Below are 22,244 nucleotides of genomic sequence, written 5' to 3'. Positions count from 1 at the left end.
GGGCAAATAAATTTGAGTTAACATTTCCTGTCATAATTCAGCTGTGAGAAAACTTAGTGTTTGTATATCTCCAGGCTACGTGCCGAGTGTGCTAATCTGAGTCAGAGGAAGATGTTAAGTCATTGTCTTTTCTTCTTTCCTCCGTACCATCAGGGATTTTTGATAAAGGGATATCCTCTCCTGCCATGCTTGCACAACTTGTTTGGATACAGTCACCGCTGGCAGAATATTCAGGGTTTATTCAATTTTATTGTCGCACATTTCACAACTTATTTTAGTTTTATTATTATTTTCGGACTACTTTTATGTCACTCTTAGTCACTCATGACTGCGTAGTTATGAAATCATGATTATGAAAAGCGATTACACAAATAAAATCACACAAGACTGAAACTGATATACAGGGTGGGACACATTCATACGAAGAGTCAGTGATTTGAATTTCCTTTTTTTATTTTGAAAGAGTAGTTTGTTGGACATAAAACTGTTTTTGTGGAGTGCTTGGAATATTCAGTGTTTCCTCTTGGACTTTTTTCCAGCAACAGTGCTGAAGTGCATGCAAGTTTTATTTTTTCATCCCCAGAAGGTGTTTAGCACATCCACTGACATGAGAAAGGCTTTACACAAAGTTGTACACATTCATATATGTCAAATTCTGTTTGGAAAAATGCTTCCCATATGCTGTTACAATTGCTAATGCACATGGGGCAGATGTAACATTTGACATCTTTCAATCAATATAGGGACTCTAAAGCCTTGTTCCCACTGCACAAAAGCCCACAAACACCCACTTACATCTGGCTTTTGTATGCCTTGGAAAAGGTTACAATCGCCATTCACTCCAGGGTAGAAATGACTCAGAAGTGGTTATGGGTATTTATTGACTCCAGCTCTGATTGGCCTCCATCAGCAGTGATGGAAATACAACACCTGTCCTAATTTTAGCGCCCTTGCCAACATTGTGCAATGACAGGCCTGAGACTGAATAAGTAAGTGATATAAAAAAATAAGGGTAACCACTGTGATATGTTCACTGGCATCCATGCTGCTTTCTATTAACGTATTTCCTGGTGCTGTGTCAACATGCGTTCCTGATACGTGTGTTTTTTCCCTGCACTTTACCATGTGCCTCTTTTGCCTAAACTTAACCATTCTTGACTTTGGTGCCTAATCCCAACAATTGTGAAAGTCCGGGGTGTTGTGTAAACATAGGGACCTTGCTACTTCATCTTACCAAATGTGCATTTGTTGACATCACGGTAAGGGGCTGCATTATTCCACCATGACATTATCCCACCATGTGCATTTGCTGGTATCACCATAACAGCATCCCAGTGTGTAAGCAGCTGACACACAAGGACACCTAAAACGTCATAGGCTGACGTGGAAGGCCACTGACAGAGCGTCACCATGTGACAAGTTCAGAGTGAGCGGGTGTTGAAATGCCATGTGGATCCTGTTGGCACAATACAGGACAAATCAAACCTAACAAGTTAATTGCGTATGGGCAGTGCTGCTGCTAAATGTATATAGGGAAAACATAGATGTTATTGAATCAAGGGTCTCACACATACACAATATTATTTCATAGTTGTTTGTCTTGGGCATACAAAAGAACGTCTGCACCATATTGTATGATTTGGATAAATGACACACTTCCTTTGTGACCCAAGCTACAGTCGTGCTGAAATATATTCTGTTAGTTGGATCCCAGTGAGATCTCAACAATACTAATTCATCTCTGCCTGTTGCCAATAAAGGGCAGTGTGAATGGGATTCTATTGACTTGGTGGTTAGCAAAGCTGCTGTTGCATGTCTACAGTGATGACAGGGTGTCTTTATGATAACTTGTATAATGTTCTACTGACTTAATGATCAATACTGTATTAAAATTTGAATGTCTCATGTTCTTGCTTGAAAAAAAATCACAAGATATAGGAGCATTTATAGTGGTATGGATTTTGTGTGTTTTTTGCATATATTTTTCCAGGATTTTTTTTGCTGTGTTTTCTGCTGCTGTGTTTTCAGAGGTTGGGTGTGGCTTCCTGGTGCTGGAGCTCTGCATGCACACCTGTTGCTCATTCCACACTCATCAACTGCAGCTTAAAATCCCTGGTCTCTCTTCCATACAGCCAGATTGTTTCTGCTCTTCAGAGTAGTACTGATGGCTTATCTCCAATTCTCCAGTGATTTTTGGTTCATGACTATTCGCTGTTTTCTACATCTCCAGTGCCTCAGTTACATGCCAATCTGCCTCTCAACACCCATGCCTGAGCCACACAGCTTCCTAGCTTCAGCCACACCTCAACTACTTTAACTTCAGCCTCTCACCACCAGCCTCAGCCTCACCTCAGTCTGCCTACTTCATCCACATGCAAAAACTCTACAAAAAACTCCTTTTTACCACTTTCCCCCTTGTCTTGTGGTCTTGCTCTTGGTTCCAGTTTAAAACTGCAATAAACCATTGCTCATTTTACATCATGCCTGCCTGCTGCTATAAGATCGGGTTATGCAGAGCTACTTTGGGCACAGTGCACTTATCAGATTGGTGTGAGGCTTAACACTGGCCACACTTTAAAGGCCTTTCCTCTTCATTTAAATGGCTTAAACCTTCTTAGATTTAGCCCTTTGTCTGACGTAATGCGCCACTATCGCTGGGTGCAGCCTCACTAACCTCTCATTACACAGCTTTCAGGAACCAACCAAAGCACAAGATTTACCAAAGTGTTAACAGTGCTTCATTTAAGCAGCTGCAAGTCTCATACACTGCACCTTATATATGGCCATACATGGTCTCATATGAATAATTCAGTAGCACAGAGTTTTGAAGGTTGATTTATTTTTTTATATGTTTTTATTTGGAGGGGTGGGGGGTGGAAGGAGCAGATTTAGCAGTCTAGTTTGAACAAATATCAAATGGAAACTGTGAAAGTGTACCTTAAAGTCAGAGAGTGACAGCTCATTTCAAACATGCAAGTCATCAGGAGTCTTTTCACTGTAACCAAAGTGGGGACAAAGCTCCCTCCCGTAGTTCGTATTTCTATAGAGCTGCACAAAGAGGACAGAAATGTAGCCTCATCACTCTGAAGTGAAAGTTGATGAGATTTTGAAAGTGGAACTTCTCAGCTGAGGCTCACATTTCAGAAGAACTAAGGGAGAAATGTGGTGCGGAAAAAAAAAAATGCTACTGCTACTTATTTTTGTTGCAATTCAGTTAAAAATTAGGGTTTTAAATGTCTCTCTGGAAAGCAGAGTGAGCAGAATTAAACTTTTGAGTCAGCTAGTAAACAGTGTTGCAACCGCTTTAGTTTGGTGCATCAAAACCACAGCCACATTTTTAACTTCCACCGTTGAGGTGAGAATTTAGAGAGCAGGTGATGGGCCAGATTCAACCAGGTGGAGCATTTCGTCCTGCATTAAGTAACATAATTAAGTACATAAGAGCTCTCATCACTTTCTCTATGAGGAAGTATGAACTATATAACACTGCAGTTATTTTGCATATTTTTAAAAAAAAACAATCTGAAGACAAAAAAAAAAATCTTTACATATTTGTGGAAGCATCTAAGAGAAACACAACAACTTCTGTGTTGTGAAACTGACTGGAGCATGTCATAGACTGTATATAAAGATACACAACACGTCTCCAGTTCCTCTCACCTTACAAAAATATCCCAGATATGGCAGCTGTCATCTTGCCCTGGTGACATCATTAGGAGCAACAGTCTGCACAGTAACGATTGATGCTGTTTTTTAGTTCCTACCCATCCAACCAAATAGGGGTAGATCCATTAAACACAAGCACACTGACTGGCACTCACAGCTGTCAATCATGTTGTCACACCCCTTTTTCATAGGATCAATTAAGTAATTAAAACCAAACTGATTAGAATAAGAAACATTTAAACAAGCATCAGGGTGATAAAACTGCTTAAACAAACAAACAAACAAAAACATTTTTAGAAAAATTTTATAGATGTAATTCGAGTTCTTAGTTTCGCCCATGTCCAGTCTGCTAACATGGAGGAGGTAGGGTTTATGACCTATACTGCAGCAGGTCACAAGGGGGTGAACAATTTAAGACATTTCTTTGACTGATAGTAAATTTTTACAACACTAAGTGAATAGTAGGACCCATGTTGATTAGCTAGCTTTGACTAGCTTTCCAAACAAAAATTGGAAGCTACTAGACTGTAATGTCAGCCCTGATTCCAACAAACCTAGATTTTCCTTTTTGGCTACCAGCAATGGTCCCCCAGCTGGTTAACTGCGTCAGTATTGGAACCGAAATAATGTCTCGACACAGATATTGCACCAATCAGATTACTAATTACTGATATTGTCATTCAGAACAAATCACATAAAGCTTACATACTCTTATTTTTGATACTGAATTTTGACCAAATAAGTGAAAAGCAGACAAAAGGATATTCACTGCTGATGTCTTAATTTTAATGTCAGTTAGACTTTAAATTTCAAACTTCATTACTGTATGTGTCAGCTCAGAATTACATGAAGCTATTCAGAAAAGTGTGCACTCACAGCAGCAAGGATAACCCTCATGTTCCAGACACATAAATAAAAGCAGGTGTGACCCATATTTACAAATAGCCAGGTCCCATAAATATCACTTAGCCAATAAATATGCTCCTATCAGACTGATAGCTAGGCTATGTATCCTGGCTGTCTAATGTGTCAGTCCCATACAGCCACAAATAACACATAAAACCTATACACCAAAACAAATATATCAGGAATAAAACACTGTGACCCTCACACACACACACACAGACACACTGCTATGAAAGGCTCACACACACAAAGGCACACCAGGAAGCCCGATGCAGAGCGGGTGTCTTACTGATTACAAACAATGTAAGACATCTCAAGGCTGCTATCCCGCTTCTCTCGGCATAGTAAATATTGTAATGCAGCTCTTTCTCTTGCTATTCCTTGATGCATTTTTCCACACAGTGTTTGGCTTTCTCCCTGCGTCTCACCCTCTGATTAAACACAAGTCTAAAGTTCATATATATTCTGTCTTTACCTAAACCTCTGACAGCTTCTAATTACACAAGACTAGCAGCAGACGGCTCTGGCAGTGATCTTTTAAATCTGACACATCTCTGTAGTTGGTTAATGAAATGGTGGCCTCAAAAACATACATCCAAACCATACAAAGTGTCTATTTCTCTGCTATTTAGGCAGCCATTGAACCCCTTGCAGTGGAAGTCACAACATGTAGGAATGCACTCCCTGCCCTGTACACTCATCAATCAATGTTTGCAGCACTGTATATAAAGACTTCAGCACTGCATGGGAATAAAACATGAACCACACACCCAGAAATCCATATCCATTATCGTGGCATGCATGCTTTTCATTTACAGTATGGCGTGGCTGGGGCCATATTGATTTTCATCCCTTCTCCCTGCTTTGTACGTGGTGTAAAAGCTTGTTTCCCCTCTACGTATTTGAATTTAGCATGTTGGAAACCACATTTGGACGGAACCTATCAATCATAGGTGATAATCACTAACATTGTTTGTGCGGTGAACTCTGTGTTCAGCCAATGAACCGTAGATTCAACAACTTTTGCTGTATTTGAAAGTAATTTCAGTAAAGGCTATTTGATCATTGCTTTCTTTCTTTGTTTGTTTCTTTGTTTCTTTCTTTCTTTTTAACCTCATACACTATGATTGAGAGTATTATTGTGAGTGTTACATGTGCATGAACATGAACATTTTGGTTTTGCAATGCAGCCCCTAAAGTCTGGAGAGTTGACTTTTTTTTTTTATCTTGTGCAAAACAAGCTATTAGCATGTGCACACAAGATAATTATTTTGTGAGATAATTAAATAAATGAAATCACCTTTCGGGACTTTGGGTAATCCTTAGATTTTTCATCTATACTGCAGATTTAAATGGTTCCTTACTTCAGCTCTTATACAGACTTATAGTTTCTTATAAAATCCCTTAATTTGAATTGAAATGATGAAAGCTGAAAAGGATGATGTTATTAACTGTGTCGCTTTCACAAAATTGCGAACTGATTATTTAGGTTCTTTCACTGACAAATTAATAACTTGAAGAAGTGGGACTCATTGTTCTTTGCTCAACCTGACATTATGTGTGCACTGCACGGCTGAAAAATGAAAGGCAGCAGGGGTAAGTTGTTTTTGCTATTTAACTATTTTACATATTTAACTTGTCAAGCCTAATTTACAATCATGGATCCAGCTTGCATATTAAACAAGACCCTCTAAAGCTAATTTTTACAAATAGTGTAAGAAGCATATAAATACATAAAGACTGATAGCTACATGCGGCACATGCACACACACAGACACTGGCACACTAAATCCTTTGTAGCAAAAGGAAATGTCACCCTCATGGGGAGAATCTGGAATCACATGAAAAGGAGGCCAGCCTCTTTCTTTGAAATGTTCTTCTGTGGAGGAATTGTGACGACCCAGCCGCTCCCTTGTTGCTTTGCTGCCCAAAGGCCTATAATCAAACACTACAGCAAATGAATTTTTATGCAGCTGGACACTAATGAAATTTAGCATTTTCCCTCTTAGTCTTTAGTGGCACATAAACAACACAGACACTCTCTCCTTTGTCCTCTGTGTAAAAAACAGTCAATGCTTTCAGATTCTCCTCTCCCATGACTGATGACTCACCCCTCTCGCGTCTTTTGGTGTGCAGACAAGACCTGAGTGACACAATCATAAAGCTATCAATTAAAGGCACCTCCTCTGAGCATCCTTTCAGGAGCATGGTTGTATTTCCCTGCTGTCATGCTTATCAGAGAGCATCAAAAGGCTTAAAATACTCAGCGGTAAATCCAGGTTCAGAAAAATGTCAGTGCTGGTAAAAGAAATCAAGCTATAACATGATAAAACTCTTCTGTATTTGACATTTTTCACCGTATTTGGTCAAACACCAGGACTTAGAAGCTTTTCAGTTGCTTTTGAAGTGCAAGTGGTTTGAGACTTTACAGTGAGGTGAGCCTAACACATATAAACACAAATATTATGAAAAATCTGAGCACAAAATTGTGTAATACTCAACAGGAGAGCTAAATTGCACGTCTTATTGCAATGAAGTAGCAAAACAGTAATCTTAACAGCTAGGTGATGAGACCCGATATTTACTCCTCTGAAGCCCTAAGCTTTCTCTGCCCTCCATTTATTCTGAGTCACCGCATGCAGCTCAGACATGCTCAACATCACACATGGTGTCCAGCCCTGCTTATCCTCTTAGAGTTATCTTGGTGAAGCATGAAGGCTTTAATTGGTTAACCACCGCACTTGGAATATCAGTGACTCTGTCATTAGCCAATGAGCCAAGGACTGCAGCAGCTTCAGCAGTTAGTCCCTAAATTGGGCTGATGGTCATCCATGCTCGTAGTGTAATTTGCTTTGTCACTAACTAACAGTTAAAGGTGCTTTCCCCATCTGTTAATACAAGAGTGCCCGCTACGCAGCCCATGTCCTGTTTGTCTTTGGCTGGAAAAAGGTTTTCTTAGCTGTGATTGTGAAGCGGTAAGTACCCAACTTGTCAGATCCCATTGCTAGCTTTTGATTTGAACAGCATTGACCCTGATTGCAGTGGTGGGCGAAGCAACTCCATGCAGCGGAAGAGGACACAGCTCTGTTCTCAGCCAAAAGCGCAGCTTGGTCTCCTCCACTGTTTAAATATGAGCATGTCAATACAGCCATTGCACACGGCTGCATATGCCCCTCTGGCATGATTCCTCCTCGACTGAATCGATTCAAGCTCTGTTTATCTCATTAGCTTGTAGCGTGTAATCAATCACACAAGGGCATTTGTTTCGGGCCTCCAACCCACTGCGTATTATAACTCAACTCCTTTCCTCATTGTGAACATTGCTCTGTCTCCAGTTATCTTTAGCAATGACGCTACACTGAGCTGCTTGTAGCTGAGCACAGCCTCTTGGCATTCATTCAAATGATCTTGTTTCAATAATGGTAAGTGAAGCGGCGTCCATGCAGGCGAAGGACAAAAGACACATATGCATGAAACGTGTGCACACACATACCTGCACTCATGACTACAAAGTATTCTGAAATCTGCTTCATGAGTAAATAAGTAGGTGCTCACTGTGTGTTTGCACCATTGATACAATGATGTGCTTTCATTTTGTCTTTTATTCTTTTCATTAAATCGCATGATTTAATATCCATTTCCTCTTATTTTACGAGGTAATATTATACTAAACTTGATCACTAATTGAAACTGGAAGCAAAATGATGTATTTACACGGAAACGGGAAGATTATTCACTGCAGTTCAGGTTTAAGTCACATGTAGGGGAGAATAAAACCTACTAAGAAGTCACTGTGTGAATGTTTACTGCATGAACCTCATATAGGCCTGCATTTCAACCACTGAGATATTTTGAATCTGCAGAGTTTACACATATTTAAACTCTCCCTCCTTCCTTTCCTGTCTCTCTCAAACTGTCCTACAAATACAGGGAAAATGCCCCCAAAAATTCTTTAAAAAGCACATGGTAACCACACTGAGCTGATAGGTGCCACTGAAATCAAGACTTGGAAGACAGCCAGTTTTCATATCTTAGTAATTTAGGAAAATATAATTTCACAAATAATTTCCACTTTCTTAAAGAATTATGTGAACAATGATATTGTAAATATAACATGTTAAAATTTCCCTTTTTTGTTTCTTTTCACAATTTCAATGATTTTTCTTTTTTTTAAGCTCACACTGATCCAACCCATTATCCCAACTGTTCTGGAGATGCAGAATTTTGGGAAAATGCATTCCCTGTATAGTTCCCCTATTTATTCCAGACTTGACTGAAGTTGTTGTGCACATATTTGTCATAGCAGGACGACAGATGTGAGAGCATTGGACACCATCTAAGCAGACAGGCTGCAGGCCAATCGTTAATGCAGCCTTCGCCTATTTCACTGAGCCACCTTACAGTTCTTTTGACAAACCATCTCAATACATACCCAGGCAGCACAAACAATTACTACGCTGTCGGACATACCTAGATGGCATTTAATGGAACTACCAATTTCTCTACTAAGCAGCGGTCCACAGTAGTAATTTGCAACAAATTTCTCTGGCAACATACTTCTGCTCTGTCTCTCTGTACTTCATAAAGCTGAGGCAGACATAAACAAGATATTCACTTAAGTCTCTCATGGGAACAAAATTACGATACAACGCTGATTCATTCTCATTGAAATCCTTTCCAACTGTACTAGAGTTTTGAGGGGAGACGATGTAATCGGTCCCTCGATGCCAAAATGTGTTGATCTACTAAAAACAAAACTAGACAGAGCCATTCAGAAATCACTGAAACAGTCAGTGACAATAGCTGATAATTTTCATTGTGATTTGATGCTCATTTTAGTCATCCAGAAGGGATCCCATATTACTCATTGGATATTTAAGTGATTTTCCCTGATATGAACATGAAGGACTTGTTGTGAAGGGGCACTAAACCCTGGTTGGTACAGCTGCACTAGTCATTGCTCAACTTCTGCTCTAATAATTCCCACATATTCTCCAAATGATAATATTCAGAGCCATCATATCTGTAGTCAGATGGTACGAGCAGGCTCAGTAGATGTTGCCTGAGGGGCATCATGATACAGCCCTCAGGACTGCATATGTAAACTGCATATCAAACCTGCTGGTTAGCATTAAGCATAGAGGAATGAGGGTGGACAGCTTTTCTCATGTTGTAAAATCAAAATGTATATCTCAATAAACCTTACTATCAGTAAATTCCACCTTGTTCATAACGTGACAATCTTCTATGGTACACAGAGATATCACTTATGAAATGATTATGAAAGTGATTATGAGCATGAACGGTTTAAGCTCTTTATTTTGTATCTGTATTTTACAGCTTGTTCACGGCAATTAATTCTTATAGCCAAGAAGCTCAACAAATTAATGCCGGTGCAATGCAGGTCAGACTTGCCGCTCATTGCTTTTATAAAACCAATAATTAAAGTCCAAAGCAGAAAGGCGATAAATGTGCATGGTAGATGCTCCGAAAGGTCACCTTGTTCTTTAGAACTTTTAAAATTAAATCAATATTTTAAAATTAGTTGGATTTCTGACAACCACACACATTAGGCTACATCAAAGAGGATTCCCCTCCTCAGGTGCAGGAGGGTTAGGAAGGGAGTATTTCACGTAAATCAGAGTCCAGGAAAATCAGATTGCTGCTTTTCAGCCACATGGTATTGGAATACCAGCGACAATGTCTCAGCATTCATGGGGGAAACAGAGATACTTTGCCGTCATTACCCACATGCCAGCGTGATTCAGAGATGCAACACTGTGTGTGAGAGGTAATTGGCGCCTACTGCACATGAAATGTCATGCAAGCAATGACAAGAACAATAAAAACAGGCTTGCAATGGCCTGTCATCTCTTGCTCTCAGCATGTCAATGTTTGGCAGCTCTGAGCTGCAGAAATGCTGACTTCTGCTACCTCTCACACACCTTGAGGTGTTTCAACTTTAAACAATTAATTTCACTAATTTTAAATTTGGCTGAAGTTGGATGATTGTAAATGCTAACATGACACAGAAGTGGAATGAAAATAAATTCATCTCCCAGCACTAACACATTTCCGTCTGTATTTACTCTTACTTGAGCTTTACTGCTGTTGGTATTGTTGGTCGGGAAATGTAAATGTACCACACATGGAAAAACAATCATCAATATTTAATTTAGGGTAATTCCCTGCAGCAAATGAATGTTTATCCATCTCACTCAGTCAAAACAGTCACAACTGCTGCCTACATTACCTCTAGTAACTCTGAATGGCAAAACCAGACAGCCCTCTCTGTGCCAATCCTATTTCATACTGTGTAACAAGGATGATTGCACCATGGCAGAAAATGAGTTCAGCACATTCAGCATCGATGGATAAAAAAAAAAACTGTCATGGTTTTAATAGTGTTTTCATGGGGTAGATTAGTGAATCAGATTGGTCTCAGATCTAGAAAATCATTTAGAAAATGGGAGCCATAATGCTCTAACCCTGCCATTTCTTCTTCTTTTGCACTCATCGGTGGTTTGCAGAGGTCCAGAGCAGCTGACACAACACTCATAGACTGAGCTGCAGGAGCGGAGGGTGTGCAGCTGCATTTGAATCAAATAGCCATGACAAACTTTACATTGTCCTGATATCACACAGAATTTTCAACTTGTTACACTCTGGGTAGATCTTTAGTCTGACATTGCGTCCACTCTAATCAATTTAGGTTAGAGGACTCGATTTTCCCTAACCAAACTCTTGAGACCACGTCAACCACCTGATTCTCATGTCAGTTTAAGTCCACCCTGATGGATTGCCATGCTAACACACTTGTTTACTAGGGTTTGATGAGTGGAGTAAACCAAACTAGTGTCTGGCAATATTGAGAAGACATAACACAGCACTTGACAAGAAATTGAGGGGGCAGTGTATCACATTTCAAGCGAGACAAGACCATAGGACATGACAAAATGTAGAGTAAGAATTCTCTGTCCTCATGTCATGATTATTAATGGCCTCACAGACCAGCACCGTCTTCCACGATGCTTTCAGTAAAAGGTACATTGTTATGACTTAATTTATTGTTGCCATCTGTTGTTGTCACAATCTTCCCTGTCAACATAAAGGCTGCATGGAAGTATGTGGGCAGTGATGGTTACATTTGAAATTAATAGATCTTTTTTCGAATGTAAAAGGGAGTGTAAATGAGCCTGGAGTTCCACTAATTGAAATCACTGCTTTTTCAACTGAGAAACCACAGTTTCGTGTCATGATACCAGATGACTCAAATTTGGGAAGTGGGCGGATTCAAAGATCTGAACCCAGACAAAACGCCAACACTCTCATCAAGACACTCATCAATTCATTAGATATTACAATCATGACAGAGAGAAAAAAATGGACGCCAATAGAGAAAGATCATTTTCGTCACACCCATGCGTGCTTATGCCTCATGTTTTCACTGACATTATGCTAACACCCATTTTGATGAAATTATATACAATGCAAAGACACTCTCTCCACCTTCCACCCACTTTGAAACGGGGTGTAAATCAACAAATTATCTCACTTGTTCCTCTTTCAATTTATTGGGTTTAAAGCAAATACGACCGCATTTCAACAACTAAAATAATCAGACTAGTCATCTAAGCATTTCCACCCATCCTCGAGACATAATTTATGTCTGACTGACCTATTTGTTAATAGAACAGTCCTTCTTATCAAGATGAACAGAAGTGAGCCTGTTGATGAATTCTCATACCTTGGTAGCATCATTAGCACTCACAATGGATTCTTAATGCACATCAAGACCCTGCTTAATTAATTAACAACAGGCAATGTGTCTTCTGTAGATTGCATCTACATTTGCATAATGCTCTGTAATGCAATGAGGAGTCTGTTTTGCTGTGTGGTAAAATATAAAAAGTTGACACCTTCCGTATAGAAAATGTCTGCACTGGATGATTACCGGATGTTGGCTAACATGCCATTTTTTATGAACATACTTTAGCAGCCCTATTTTGCATTACAGAGAGAAATGTACCTCTATTTACCATGATGCTTTAGTGTGTAATCCGTCAAATGCCTGGTAATCAAAGACATTTCTGGAGTCACGTAGATATACACTAGATAAGGTAGAATTATCTTGGGTTTTTTTTTGTACTTCAGAAGGTTATAAAAGTAGATCTGGTTGTAAAGATGGACGTTTATACAGTGCATCTACACTTTGTGGCCAGTAAGATTGAGTGTAAGCTTAAGTGTGAAACAAATATTCTTGTCCCCTTGTCCCTCTGCTGTCCACTTTACTCCTATAACAGTTTTTACTGATCCATTTTGTCAATCAGTATATGGTTTATTAGGTGCTAGAGAGATGTTTATCTATGAATGCCACTCACTTTGTGTTTATTGTTTGTTTTACTTACCTACTGTAACAAGACGACATCTTTAGGATACAATGTCTTTATTCAGTCGGAGGGCTTTCTTCATGATTTCCTAGCTTTTGCAGGTAGTATTTTGTCCTGTCATTGACTCATTTATCAGATTCCTCACTGACTTTAACTGCTGTTGCAACTAACTGATGATTATACATCTGTACATTGAAGTAATGGTGATCACTGGCCAGCCGTGTCTTTGGGAGGTTACTGAAATACTCTCTAAGCATGTTCATAAGGGGATCCTTTTCCCCTACAGAGGTGGAGGGACACTTAGTTTTCATCAAAGCTGAGGGATTTACGACAAAGCCTCTAGGATTTTCTCAAGAGGGTAATTGAGAGTGCTTGTTTGTGCCTCAAGACCAAGACTTTTTTGTTGTGCCGTGTGTTTGCCATCGCCATCGCCTAATCTGTGAGTAATTACAGCAGCTCTCCCTGGAAGGAACTGGATGCTTATCAAACAGACAAAAGAAAAAAGCCCCCCAAAAAAGGAAGATCCACTGCCAGAATCATTCATATTCAATCACAGTATCTGTGAATAGACTTCTCTTTGGTAAGTTTAATAAATTAATAATGAACTTAAGGTTGAAAATAACAAATTTGGGCAACTTTTCGGCACATTTTTCCTCACATCTGATTCCAACCTGAACAAATTACTTGAAAACATAATTTGGTCACATTGTTTGATTTTTGAGGTCAGCACAGATTTATCACATAGATGTGTTTAACACGTCTGTTTTACTACCACACTGTTCACCACTATGCTGTGAGAGGAAGGAAAGACTCTTTCACTGTGTGAGATGATCATCCAGCCTCCTGGCCTCAGACACCAGGCACAACATACGGTATGCTATAGCCTTACATTTAACTCAATACCCCCCCGCTGAGCTGAGCACTTCAGTGTAGACACTAGCTGTGCCATCGCCGACGCTGATTATAAATTAAGCATATTTTGTCATGGCAGGCAGAGTGGGGCTCCTCCTGTTCATTCTCTTATGTGATATAATTGTATATATCTGAAGATAGGAGAGGAGAAATATGTGTTTTCCTGTCTATTCTTTGTCAAAGTCTGAGGTAGAATATGGTTTGACAGTGGGGGAGGTGAAGCTTGAGGGCTGTGTCAGGGGCTTTGCTTGTGCTTTACTGTGTGCATCTTTGTGTGTATACAGCATGTTGTATGACTGCACATACAATATGCCTCCAGTGGCATTTTTATTCTGTCTTTTAATCTCAAGCAGGCCTGATAAATGTGAACACAAGAGATAGCACACTGCCAGCTGTCCCTAATACCTTCTCTTTTTCTAATACAGAAGCCTTGCCCCCAGGGACCATGGGTAACCACAAATACACATAGTAAGATTATTTTAAAAAATCATTAAGAAAAAGGGGGGAACTTATTTGAATCGTGCAACATTACTGATTGAACCAGTAAACAACATTACAAGCCTTAGCAGCAAATCCCTGTGAAACAGAAATGATGCTATTCATTTTATTGACACTCAAAAACAAAACTTGCTCAGCAGATGCAAAAGCAGTCGCTTGCTAACATGTTGCAGGTTTTTGTTTGTGATAAAATCCCTCCCCAAGATCTGAAATTAAAAAAGACTAGGACCTGCTCTATCTTGGTGTTTTAACTAGTACAATGGTTTCTTTGTTGCTGGGAAAAAAACACATTAGCTTTTGTTTGACAGTGATAATAGAAGTAGGGGTCTGCTGACTGCATTGAACTGAAACAGCATCAACAAAAGAGCAATCAAACCCAAAGGTGTCCAGTTTTGGCAGGAGCTATAATGTAATACTGAATATGTGTTTGAGAGGATGCCCTGGTTTTCAATCTGGTTTTCAACTGAATGAATTGTGATCTCCCAATCGGGGCCCTATATACACACGTACAGATTTTTTTTTTTTAAACAGCTATCTTCCTTAATGTTTTGGCTTCTGAGAAAACAATTTTGGATCAGGCCCAGTTGAGCTGGCCAATGTTGTAACAATGTCCAGAGTTGAATTGAACTTTTGTATGTCCATATCATCACATGTGTTTTTGACTTAACTCTTTTGTGCTTATATTGTAGGGGAATCTTACTTGATGAAATCTTTCATGCTTTGAAAAAAAGTAGGCAGTACAATTTACTACCTTTGCAATGAGGGGATACAGCCAATGCCGCTGGGCATTTGGAGGTTGTTTTGTTTTCTCGTGTTGATGGAGATATTTTGTAAAATTCAACAAAACTTGAAAAAAGGGGGAATAACTTTAAATAGTAAATAAATATATATCTATATACGTGTAGACAAGTGTTTTCAGGATTAACTTCTATAGTTTCACTACGTGTATAAAGCAATCAAAAATAGCTACCTCAGGGAGACACCAACAGAATGTCAAGAAACAGCCCCTTATATTCTTAAATATAAATCAAACATGAATATATTGCAGGCGAAAAGACGAATAACCACAACAGACATCCAGTTCTTAATGAAATACTGGAAAAATTAGCAAACAATAATTGTATTCAAATCCAGCTTTTATCACCCTTCAGCCACTCCATTCCTTTGATTTTAATGCACTTGATTGCTACTTTGCTTCTACTTGCTTCAATACTTCCAGGATAGCATCCCATCCTCCACTTATAATCCCCGGTTTTCAAACCCGATTTCCCATTTAAGTGAGTGGTGATGTCCTACATAATGATTATCTTTGGCAGCCTTTGCTGAAATGGCTGAAACAAGTCAGGATGAATTCAACAGCTACGGCAGTTTGGAGGAATTGAACATCTAATTATTCTGTACTGCTGGTCACTCCAAGCTGCTCTGATGTACCGCGGGCAAACAACTGCTGTCCCTGGAAGGAGAAAAGCTGCTGGAGAGAAGGCAGAGAGCCTCTGCCAGCACAAGTCTGTGGAGCACAGTTTATTCTAATTCCTCTGCAGGACTTTAATGAGCCAGGATAGTGGCTGTCTTAATGGGCAGCCAGACAGATTTTAAGTGCCCCATGGAGTGTAATCCACGGAGGTACAGAACAGCACTGCTGCAAGGCCCAATAGATTGAGCTTGGTTTCATTTTGCTATAACTTGGCTTCTAAGCTGTTCATTAAAGAGGGCATGTGTTTTAAGCCCCTGCCTTTGGGACCACCATGGGCAACAGTCAAAACATGTCATCATACAATTTAAACTTCAGTTTTTTACACTATACAAGACCAACTTATATTACTGAGCAAACACCATTTTCTCAGGTAACCCTTATGTATTAATGTAGATTTCGCGTCCCTTTAATTTGCATTCTTACCATCTTAAAATTGTCAAATACGCAAAAAAGGATAATAGAACATCATGGTCAGCCAAGACTTGCAAAGGAATTTGTAAGCAGTGTGGTGGAGGACTATAAACTTCTTAAATTTATAGTACATTAAAGGCCAATTATCCTTGGCTTTGCCTTTTCAAAACAAAGTTTCTCTTTATTTTCTATTACCAGGAGGAATTCTCTAAATTGCTCTTTTTAAAACTATGCTCTGTATATTGATGCTTAGGGAAATGCAATGTTTGGAAGTAGGAGTTTGAATATGTGTAAAAATAATTTTTACTAGCCTAAGCCCTAACCCTTAACCCTAAAAAAATGTGGTATTAAGGTTAGGGGTTTTAAGTCAAAAACAGGTAAAATGAAGCTTTACTTTTATTTTTATTAACTTAGATTAAGCACATTGAATGCAACATCCTGATGCTTTTAGTATGAGTCAGCCAATCTGCTTTTGACCATGCATAAGAGACAATCAGCCTGCTGATGTAAGAATAGTGATTTCATATGCTGGTTAGCCTCAAGGTGCAAAAATGCTAATTAAAGAAACTGTATTCTATTTATGTTGCAGCAGGAAGCATGCCTGATATCAGAAAAAAATGTCATCTCATTACTCTTGTTTTCATCTTTAGTCTGACATTGCATCCGCTTTAACTGATTTCTCTGGGAGATGGGGATTTGATTTCCCTAGCCAATCACTTATCACAAATCCAAATTAATCTAATGTCATTTTAAGTCCATTGCAGTTCAGCACCATTAATACACCAACATACTCCTACAGTACACCAAGCAGGCGAAGTCTGCACACCACTTGACAATTAACAGAGCAGATAAGCAGGACCCGCCACTAAATTTAAGCAATGAGAGTGGCATTTGCGTAATCACGACCGTTGTTTATTTTGTCTTCTGACAGTAACATGGTTGCTGCCACTGTCAGATTACACTCATAGATTTTAATAATAATGGACCAAAGATGGTGCCTATTCATTCCAATGGAGTTGTTCGCCTGGCACATGTGCCAAAAAAGTTTTGTAGCTTCCAGGTTTACTTCCATGGTATGTAGCCCACTGAGTTCCGCTCACAAGTTCATAGACTTTACATTGTGATGATGCTGCAGTTTTGCAAATTTCTTTTCTTGTCTTAAGGAGTTTAACAAATAAAAAACAAAACAAAACAAAAAAACCCACCATGGCTCAAAAATTCATCATGGAAAAGTTAGAACTGGCTTTGTTTGCAGTTTGATGTGTCCTGTCAACAGTTTTATAGATGTGTCTTTTATAATGGTGGTCTATGGGGAAAATGCTTTTCGGACCGCGGGATATTTTTTTTGTTGCATTATAGCGACTGACCACTGGGAAAAATTGGCTGCAAGGCTTTCGTAGGGCCTAATTACCCTCTACTCAGCTTTCCTGGCCTTTGCCAGAATGTGTTAAGCAGTGCACCAGTGTATTGAAATGAAGATGCATGCATCGTCATGTCAGCATACCCGTTTCATTTCGAGAGCACAGCGCAGTAAAAAAACTATGATGCTGGGATATATTTAGAAGACATGCTGACTTAGAACAGCCTTGATAGCAGCATCTATCTCGCCCAACATTGTTGTTATTACTCTTCATTGGTCCCAGCATGCCACTTGACAATACTTGACAGCAGCATGACAATGGTTTTAGTCCTGTCTGTGGTGGCAATTTGTTAACCGTTAGTCCCCCTGCTTTTATATTTTAACTGAGAAACTGCTGTTTCATGTCACAATGCCAGACCAGATTCAGTCAACTCATACTCAAATTCAAAGGTCTGAATCCAGGTAAGTGTAATACATGAAAACAATACTGCAGAACATTCACATCCTACACTTGACTTCAACATCCAAACCCTGCTGGATTAAGATTTAAAACTGTAGCCTTTTAAAGATCAGGCTGCTGCAGCTTCATTCTGGGAAACAAGCACGGGGGTTAATACCCATGATCATAAAGATACGTTCCTCTCTGTAATTACTGCATGTTTGAGTGTTTAATATCTACGTATATTGTGAGAGTCCATAAAGCCATGTGTGTAAATATATGTATGAACCGCTCCAGCTCTATACATACTTAAACATATATCGCGCTGTATTTTCTTCATACTGTGGCTTGTTGAGTCGTATATTGTATCTATTGTATGTGATAAAGGCGGCTGCTTCGCCCTTCTATTGCCTTAGGCTGGACAGCTCCCATGACTGAATCTGCAGAGAAGTTCAGCTACCTTCAAAGAGAAACCCACAGCACAGACATCAAACATTAATGAATTTTGCCCATGTGGAGTGGGGTTCAAAAACCTGGATCTGTGGGCCCTCAGTGTAGGTAGACGGGCTTTACATGCACCCACATGCTGCCCTTTGTTTCTAAACCTCCGCAGCCTTGTCAATAGCTTTCAAAACATTTGTGCAAAGTCTAATCCTTCCATCTTGTCGGGCTTCATGCACATTATTACACTGTGCAATGATGTGTGAAATACTGCTGAGCTATCGGTGACGAACATTTGTCCTCCACATATGGACATGCAATACCTGCATTATAACGATGTATACCTGTATGATATAATCATGATTTAGTGTAGTGTTCTCTATTTTTTGATTCTAGATAAGGAAAACAGTATAACATTTACATAAAAGCATTAATAAATTGTTTACTTAAACGTAATAATATGCTGTTTTAATGCATTTTAATGTGGAAATGGCAACATGTGGCCAGGTAACTTGCTTTGTCTATTTGTATCTGGCTTCCTAACATGTATAGTTTCACATTTCAATACTTAATATAAACTGAGAAGCTTTATTATTTAAGAGTTGTGGGTCCTTCCACTTAACGATATCCATTCAGCTCTTCAGTTAAGATATTAGTTTGACCTTCCAGTGAGTAGAGACTTTGATAGGGCTTTTCCTAATTGACTAAAGAGACAAAATAGCTCCACTAACGCTAGTGAGGCATGTAAACTAACCGCAATTGTGGACTGCCAGGCTAGTCAACCCAAAGTTATTTCCATTTATGAATTATAATGGATGGAACTCACCAGCATTAATGCATGACTTGTTACACATCAAAAAGAGAATACATTTCAATTTATAAATATGTTATCCTTTAAGTATGCCTTATTTAAACCTGCTTCAAGCTGTAAATCATGAGTCGCAGTGTAAGAACTGCAGCCACATTATGTGTGTATATTTCTGTCCCCCTCAGCACTTTGTGTATTGTACGGCCAAGACGAGTGGGCAACCATGAACATAGAATGAAATGACAAGCCGTCCGCTTCCATAAACAAGATCTGGATGCTATTTGCTGACATTGCCAGACCGAGCAGAAACTAAATATATACACGGTCAGTCAGTCAGAAGGTGCAGTGCTATAGAAGCATACTAACTCCCCAGTGAAGAACAGCTGGGGACATGCACAGCTTCATTGTATGTGAGCGTACTGTACATGGGTGAGAAATGGGTGCTAGGCATTGCTACCATCATGTATGAAGACTGTGAGAGACAGATAAGGAGAAGTTTCAAAAGGGAGGAGCACACATAGTTAATTTAGTGGTCGATGGAGGAATCTTTGCCATTGCATGTTTTATTATATTTCACAGTGCGGGTTGACTGATTCACAGCCCTGTGATGACCACAGTTTAAGTTAATTTCTCCATATATTGTCACAACTGCAGACTCCTAGAACTATAAAGCTCACTTGAATGAAGTATTTATTAAATGGTATTCTTATATTAACAATTCCAGAAAAAAATCTTTTTTTTCCTTTTTTTTTTATTTGAAATCCACTTTTCTCATGCACAGTGGCTTGTTTGTCAAAAGCTTGAAAAACAGCATATCCGCTCAATGTGCCTGATGTCATGATGGGTGTCAGCGTCGTGTGACTGTACCAGTCAGAGCTTCCAGGGAGAGTCAGGTTGATGTTTCCTGACACATGAGTAAGGACTTAGGACTGGAGCCCAAACCTTTGGCACTGACACCACACAGTGCAAGACTTTTCACAGATACTGACAGTCCCTGATAACTACAACCACATATAATTAAGCAGTGAACCCTGCAATATTGATTTTGCCAACATACCTTAAACATGCTAGATTGCTTCCTCTGTTGCTCCCATTGCATACTGGAGCAATGTTTACTGTTTTCTAGTTCATGTTCATAACAGCCACAATATGCTATATTTGTCCCATCAGCAGACTGAGGGGGAACATAGGTTGACACAATTGTTTATTAAGTCCTGGATCAAGGAGTTGCACCTGTGCTGGTCAGGAGAACACACACTGCATCTTTTCACAAACAGCCAGGGTTTCCTTGGTAGGTGTCAGAAATGAGAGCGTACAGCCCACTTAACTTCGACTCAGGCTTTCCTTTTCTCAAGCCAATGCCCCTTTTTTGCTCGCTTCTGTGGACAAGTTGTTATTTTCTGACTGGAAGGTAGTGTACGGCTCCCCAGGGTCACCAGTGAAAGTGCACTGTCAGACTTTGCTTTAGAAAACATGCACTGTATTTTGTTTTATCCCTCAACCGCCCTTCTTTTTCTTTGAGTCTTCATATGTTTTATTTCTCTTACATGATTTTTAATGTGCACCACAGGGGATGGAATCCATTTTTATAGAGGGGGTGCATTTCTCAGCTGAACTCACTGAATCCAAACTCTAATTGGACCTGATCTGTTCTTCAGTTTAAGAAGGAAATATCTCCAGCCTCTGCTTTCTCAGCGCCAAAATGCCCATCACAGGGATTATCAGCAATTGTTTTCATCAGGGTAGACACTGACTCTTCTTTCTCCCCCCAGCTCACACTGCCTCTCTGCGGCATGCAACATGCATAGATTTTCCCTCTCACTTCCACCGATGATGCTGCGCACAGCGACCCAGGGACAAAGATGGCAATCTCCCCGCTGCTGTTCCGAACCTGATCAGCATGGAAATTGGTTCACCTCTATCAAGCTCGTTTGCATGCTTACAAGTGCATCTCAGATGCATATCTGACCCTGCCGACCAATCAGGCACAGAAAAAAAGAAGAAAAATTTACCTCATTCAAAGACTTGTGCGGAAACTGCTATTCCCAGCGCATGCGGCAGAAGGACTCCAATTCATTCTAGAAATCCTGTTTTTGTCCCTGCTGTGTGTTGTCCCCCCCTTCCTCTTCCTTGTCCCTTGTCGAAAGAGAGGCAGCAGTCAAAGCATCCCTTTCTTTTATTCTGCCGTGCCAGCTGACACCCGCCTTCATGCCTTGGATGATGGAGATGAAAAAAAGAGAACAGGATATAAAGCAAAGAGAGGACTCAGGCTCCCAGGATTTATTTTCCTCCCTCTCTCCCTCCCTCTCTCCTCTTCTTGCGCTCACACAAGCCGAAACAGGCGCACGAAGGGGGGAGACGTCAGATTGGCAGCGATGGATGTGTGTTTTTGCTCCGTGGCTCTTCACCTCTTCTTTCTCTCACCCCCCTCTCTTATATCCGCTCTACCTCTGTCTGTCCCTCTCTGTCCCTCTCTGTCTCTCTCTGCCTCGTTGGTTCACACAGAAGGAGGCTGCTCTGTCGTGACGGGTGACACGACTCTACGCGTGCAGAGACATCTGTGAATGTGCTTATGTTGGGGGACTAAAGTAGCCTCTTAGCAGAGATTGAGACCACCCTCCCCTCCTCCCTTACAGAGATGGGCTTTCTAATGGCATGTACCATTAACGCTCAGAGCAGGGTGGGCTAGGCTGCAGCATTGAAAGGAGAGAGGGGAGAGTGAGGGAAGGAGTGGGGGTAAGAGAGAGAGGCAGAGGAGAGAGATGGAGGGGAAGATGTGGTCAACGACTGAAAGACAGAGTCCTGATTCCTGTTTTTTTTTTCATTGTGTATTATTAACTATGCATAAGTAAGTGACAAACTTCACAAGCTCTACCCATCTATGTCAATTTCCTTTGCAGTTTGCAGATGCACACATGACCTCACTGCACAGATCCCTC

At 40.0% G+C, this 22,244-nt stretch overlaps 1 protein-coding gene across 4 annotated transcripts in view; it reads right to left on the bottom strand.

The window, feature by feature from the left end:
- Positions 1 to 22,020, bottom strand: part of LOC121943703 (galactosylgalactosylxylosylprotein 3-beta-glucuronosyltransferase 1) — a 93,774-nt gene extending 71,754 nt beyond the window's left edge. The window contains exon 1 of one of the 4 annotated variants that reach the window (XM_088078666.1): positions 21,318 to 22,020. The gene's annotated coding sequence lies outside the window, so the exon portion shown is untranslated. The remainder of the gene's footprint in view (positions 1 to 21,317) is intronic. The other 3 variants (XM_042487288.2, XM_042487289.2, XM_042487290.2) reach the window with 3 other exon arrangements.
- Between the last annotated feature and the right edge of the window lie 224 nt (positions 22,021 to 22,244).

This window comes from Plectropomus leopardus, chromosome 6 (genome assembly GCF_026936395.1).
Source record: "Plectropomus leopardus strain MGB_pleo_1.0 chromosome 6, ASM2693639v1, whole genome shotgun sequence".
Taxonomy (NCBI): domain Eukaryota; kingdom Metazoa; phylum Chordata; class Actinopteri; order Perciformes; family Serranidae; genus Plectropomus; species Plectropomus leopardus.
The sequence above is the reverse complement of the archived record's forward strand: the minus strand, read 5'-3'. Positions and strand labels throughout refer to the sequence as shown.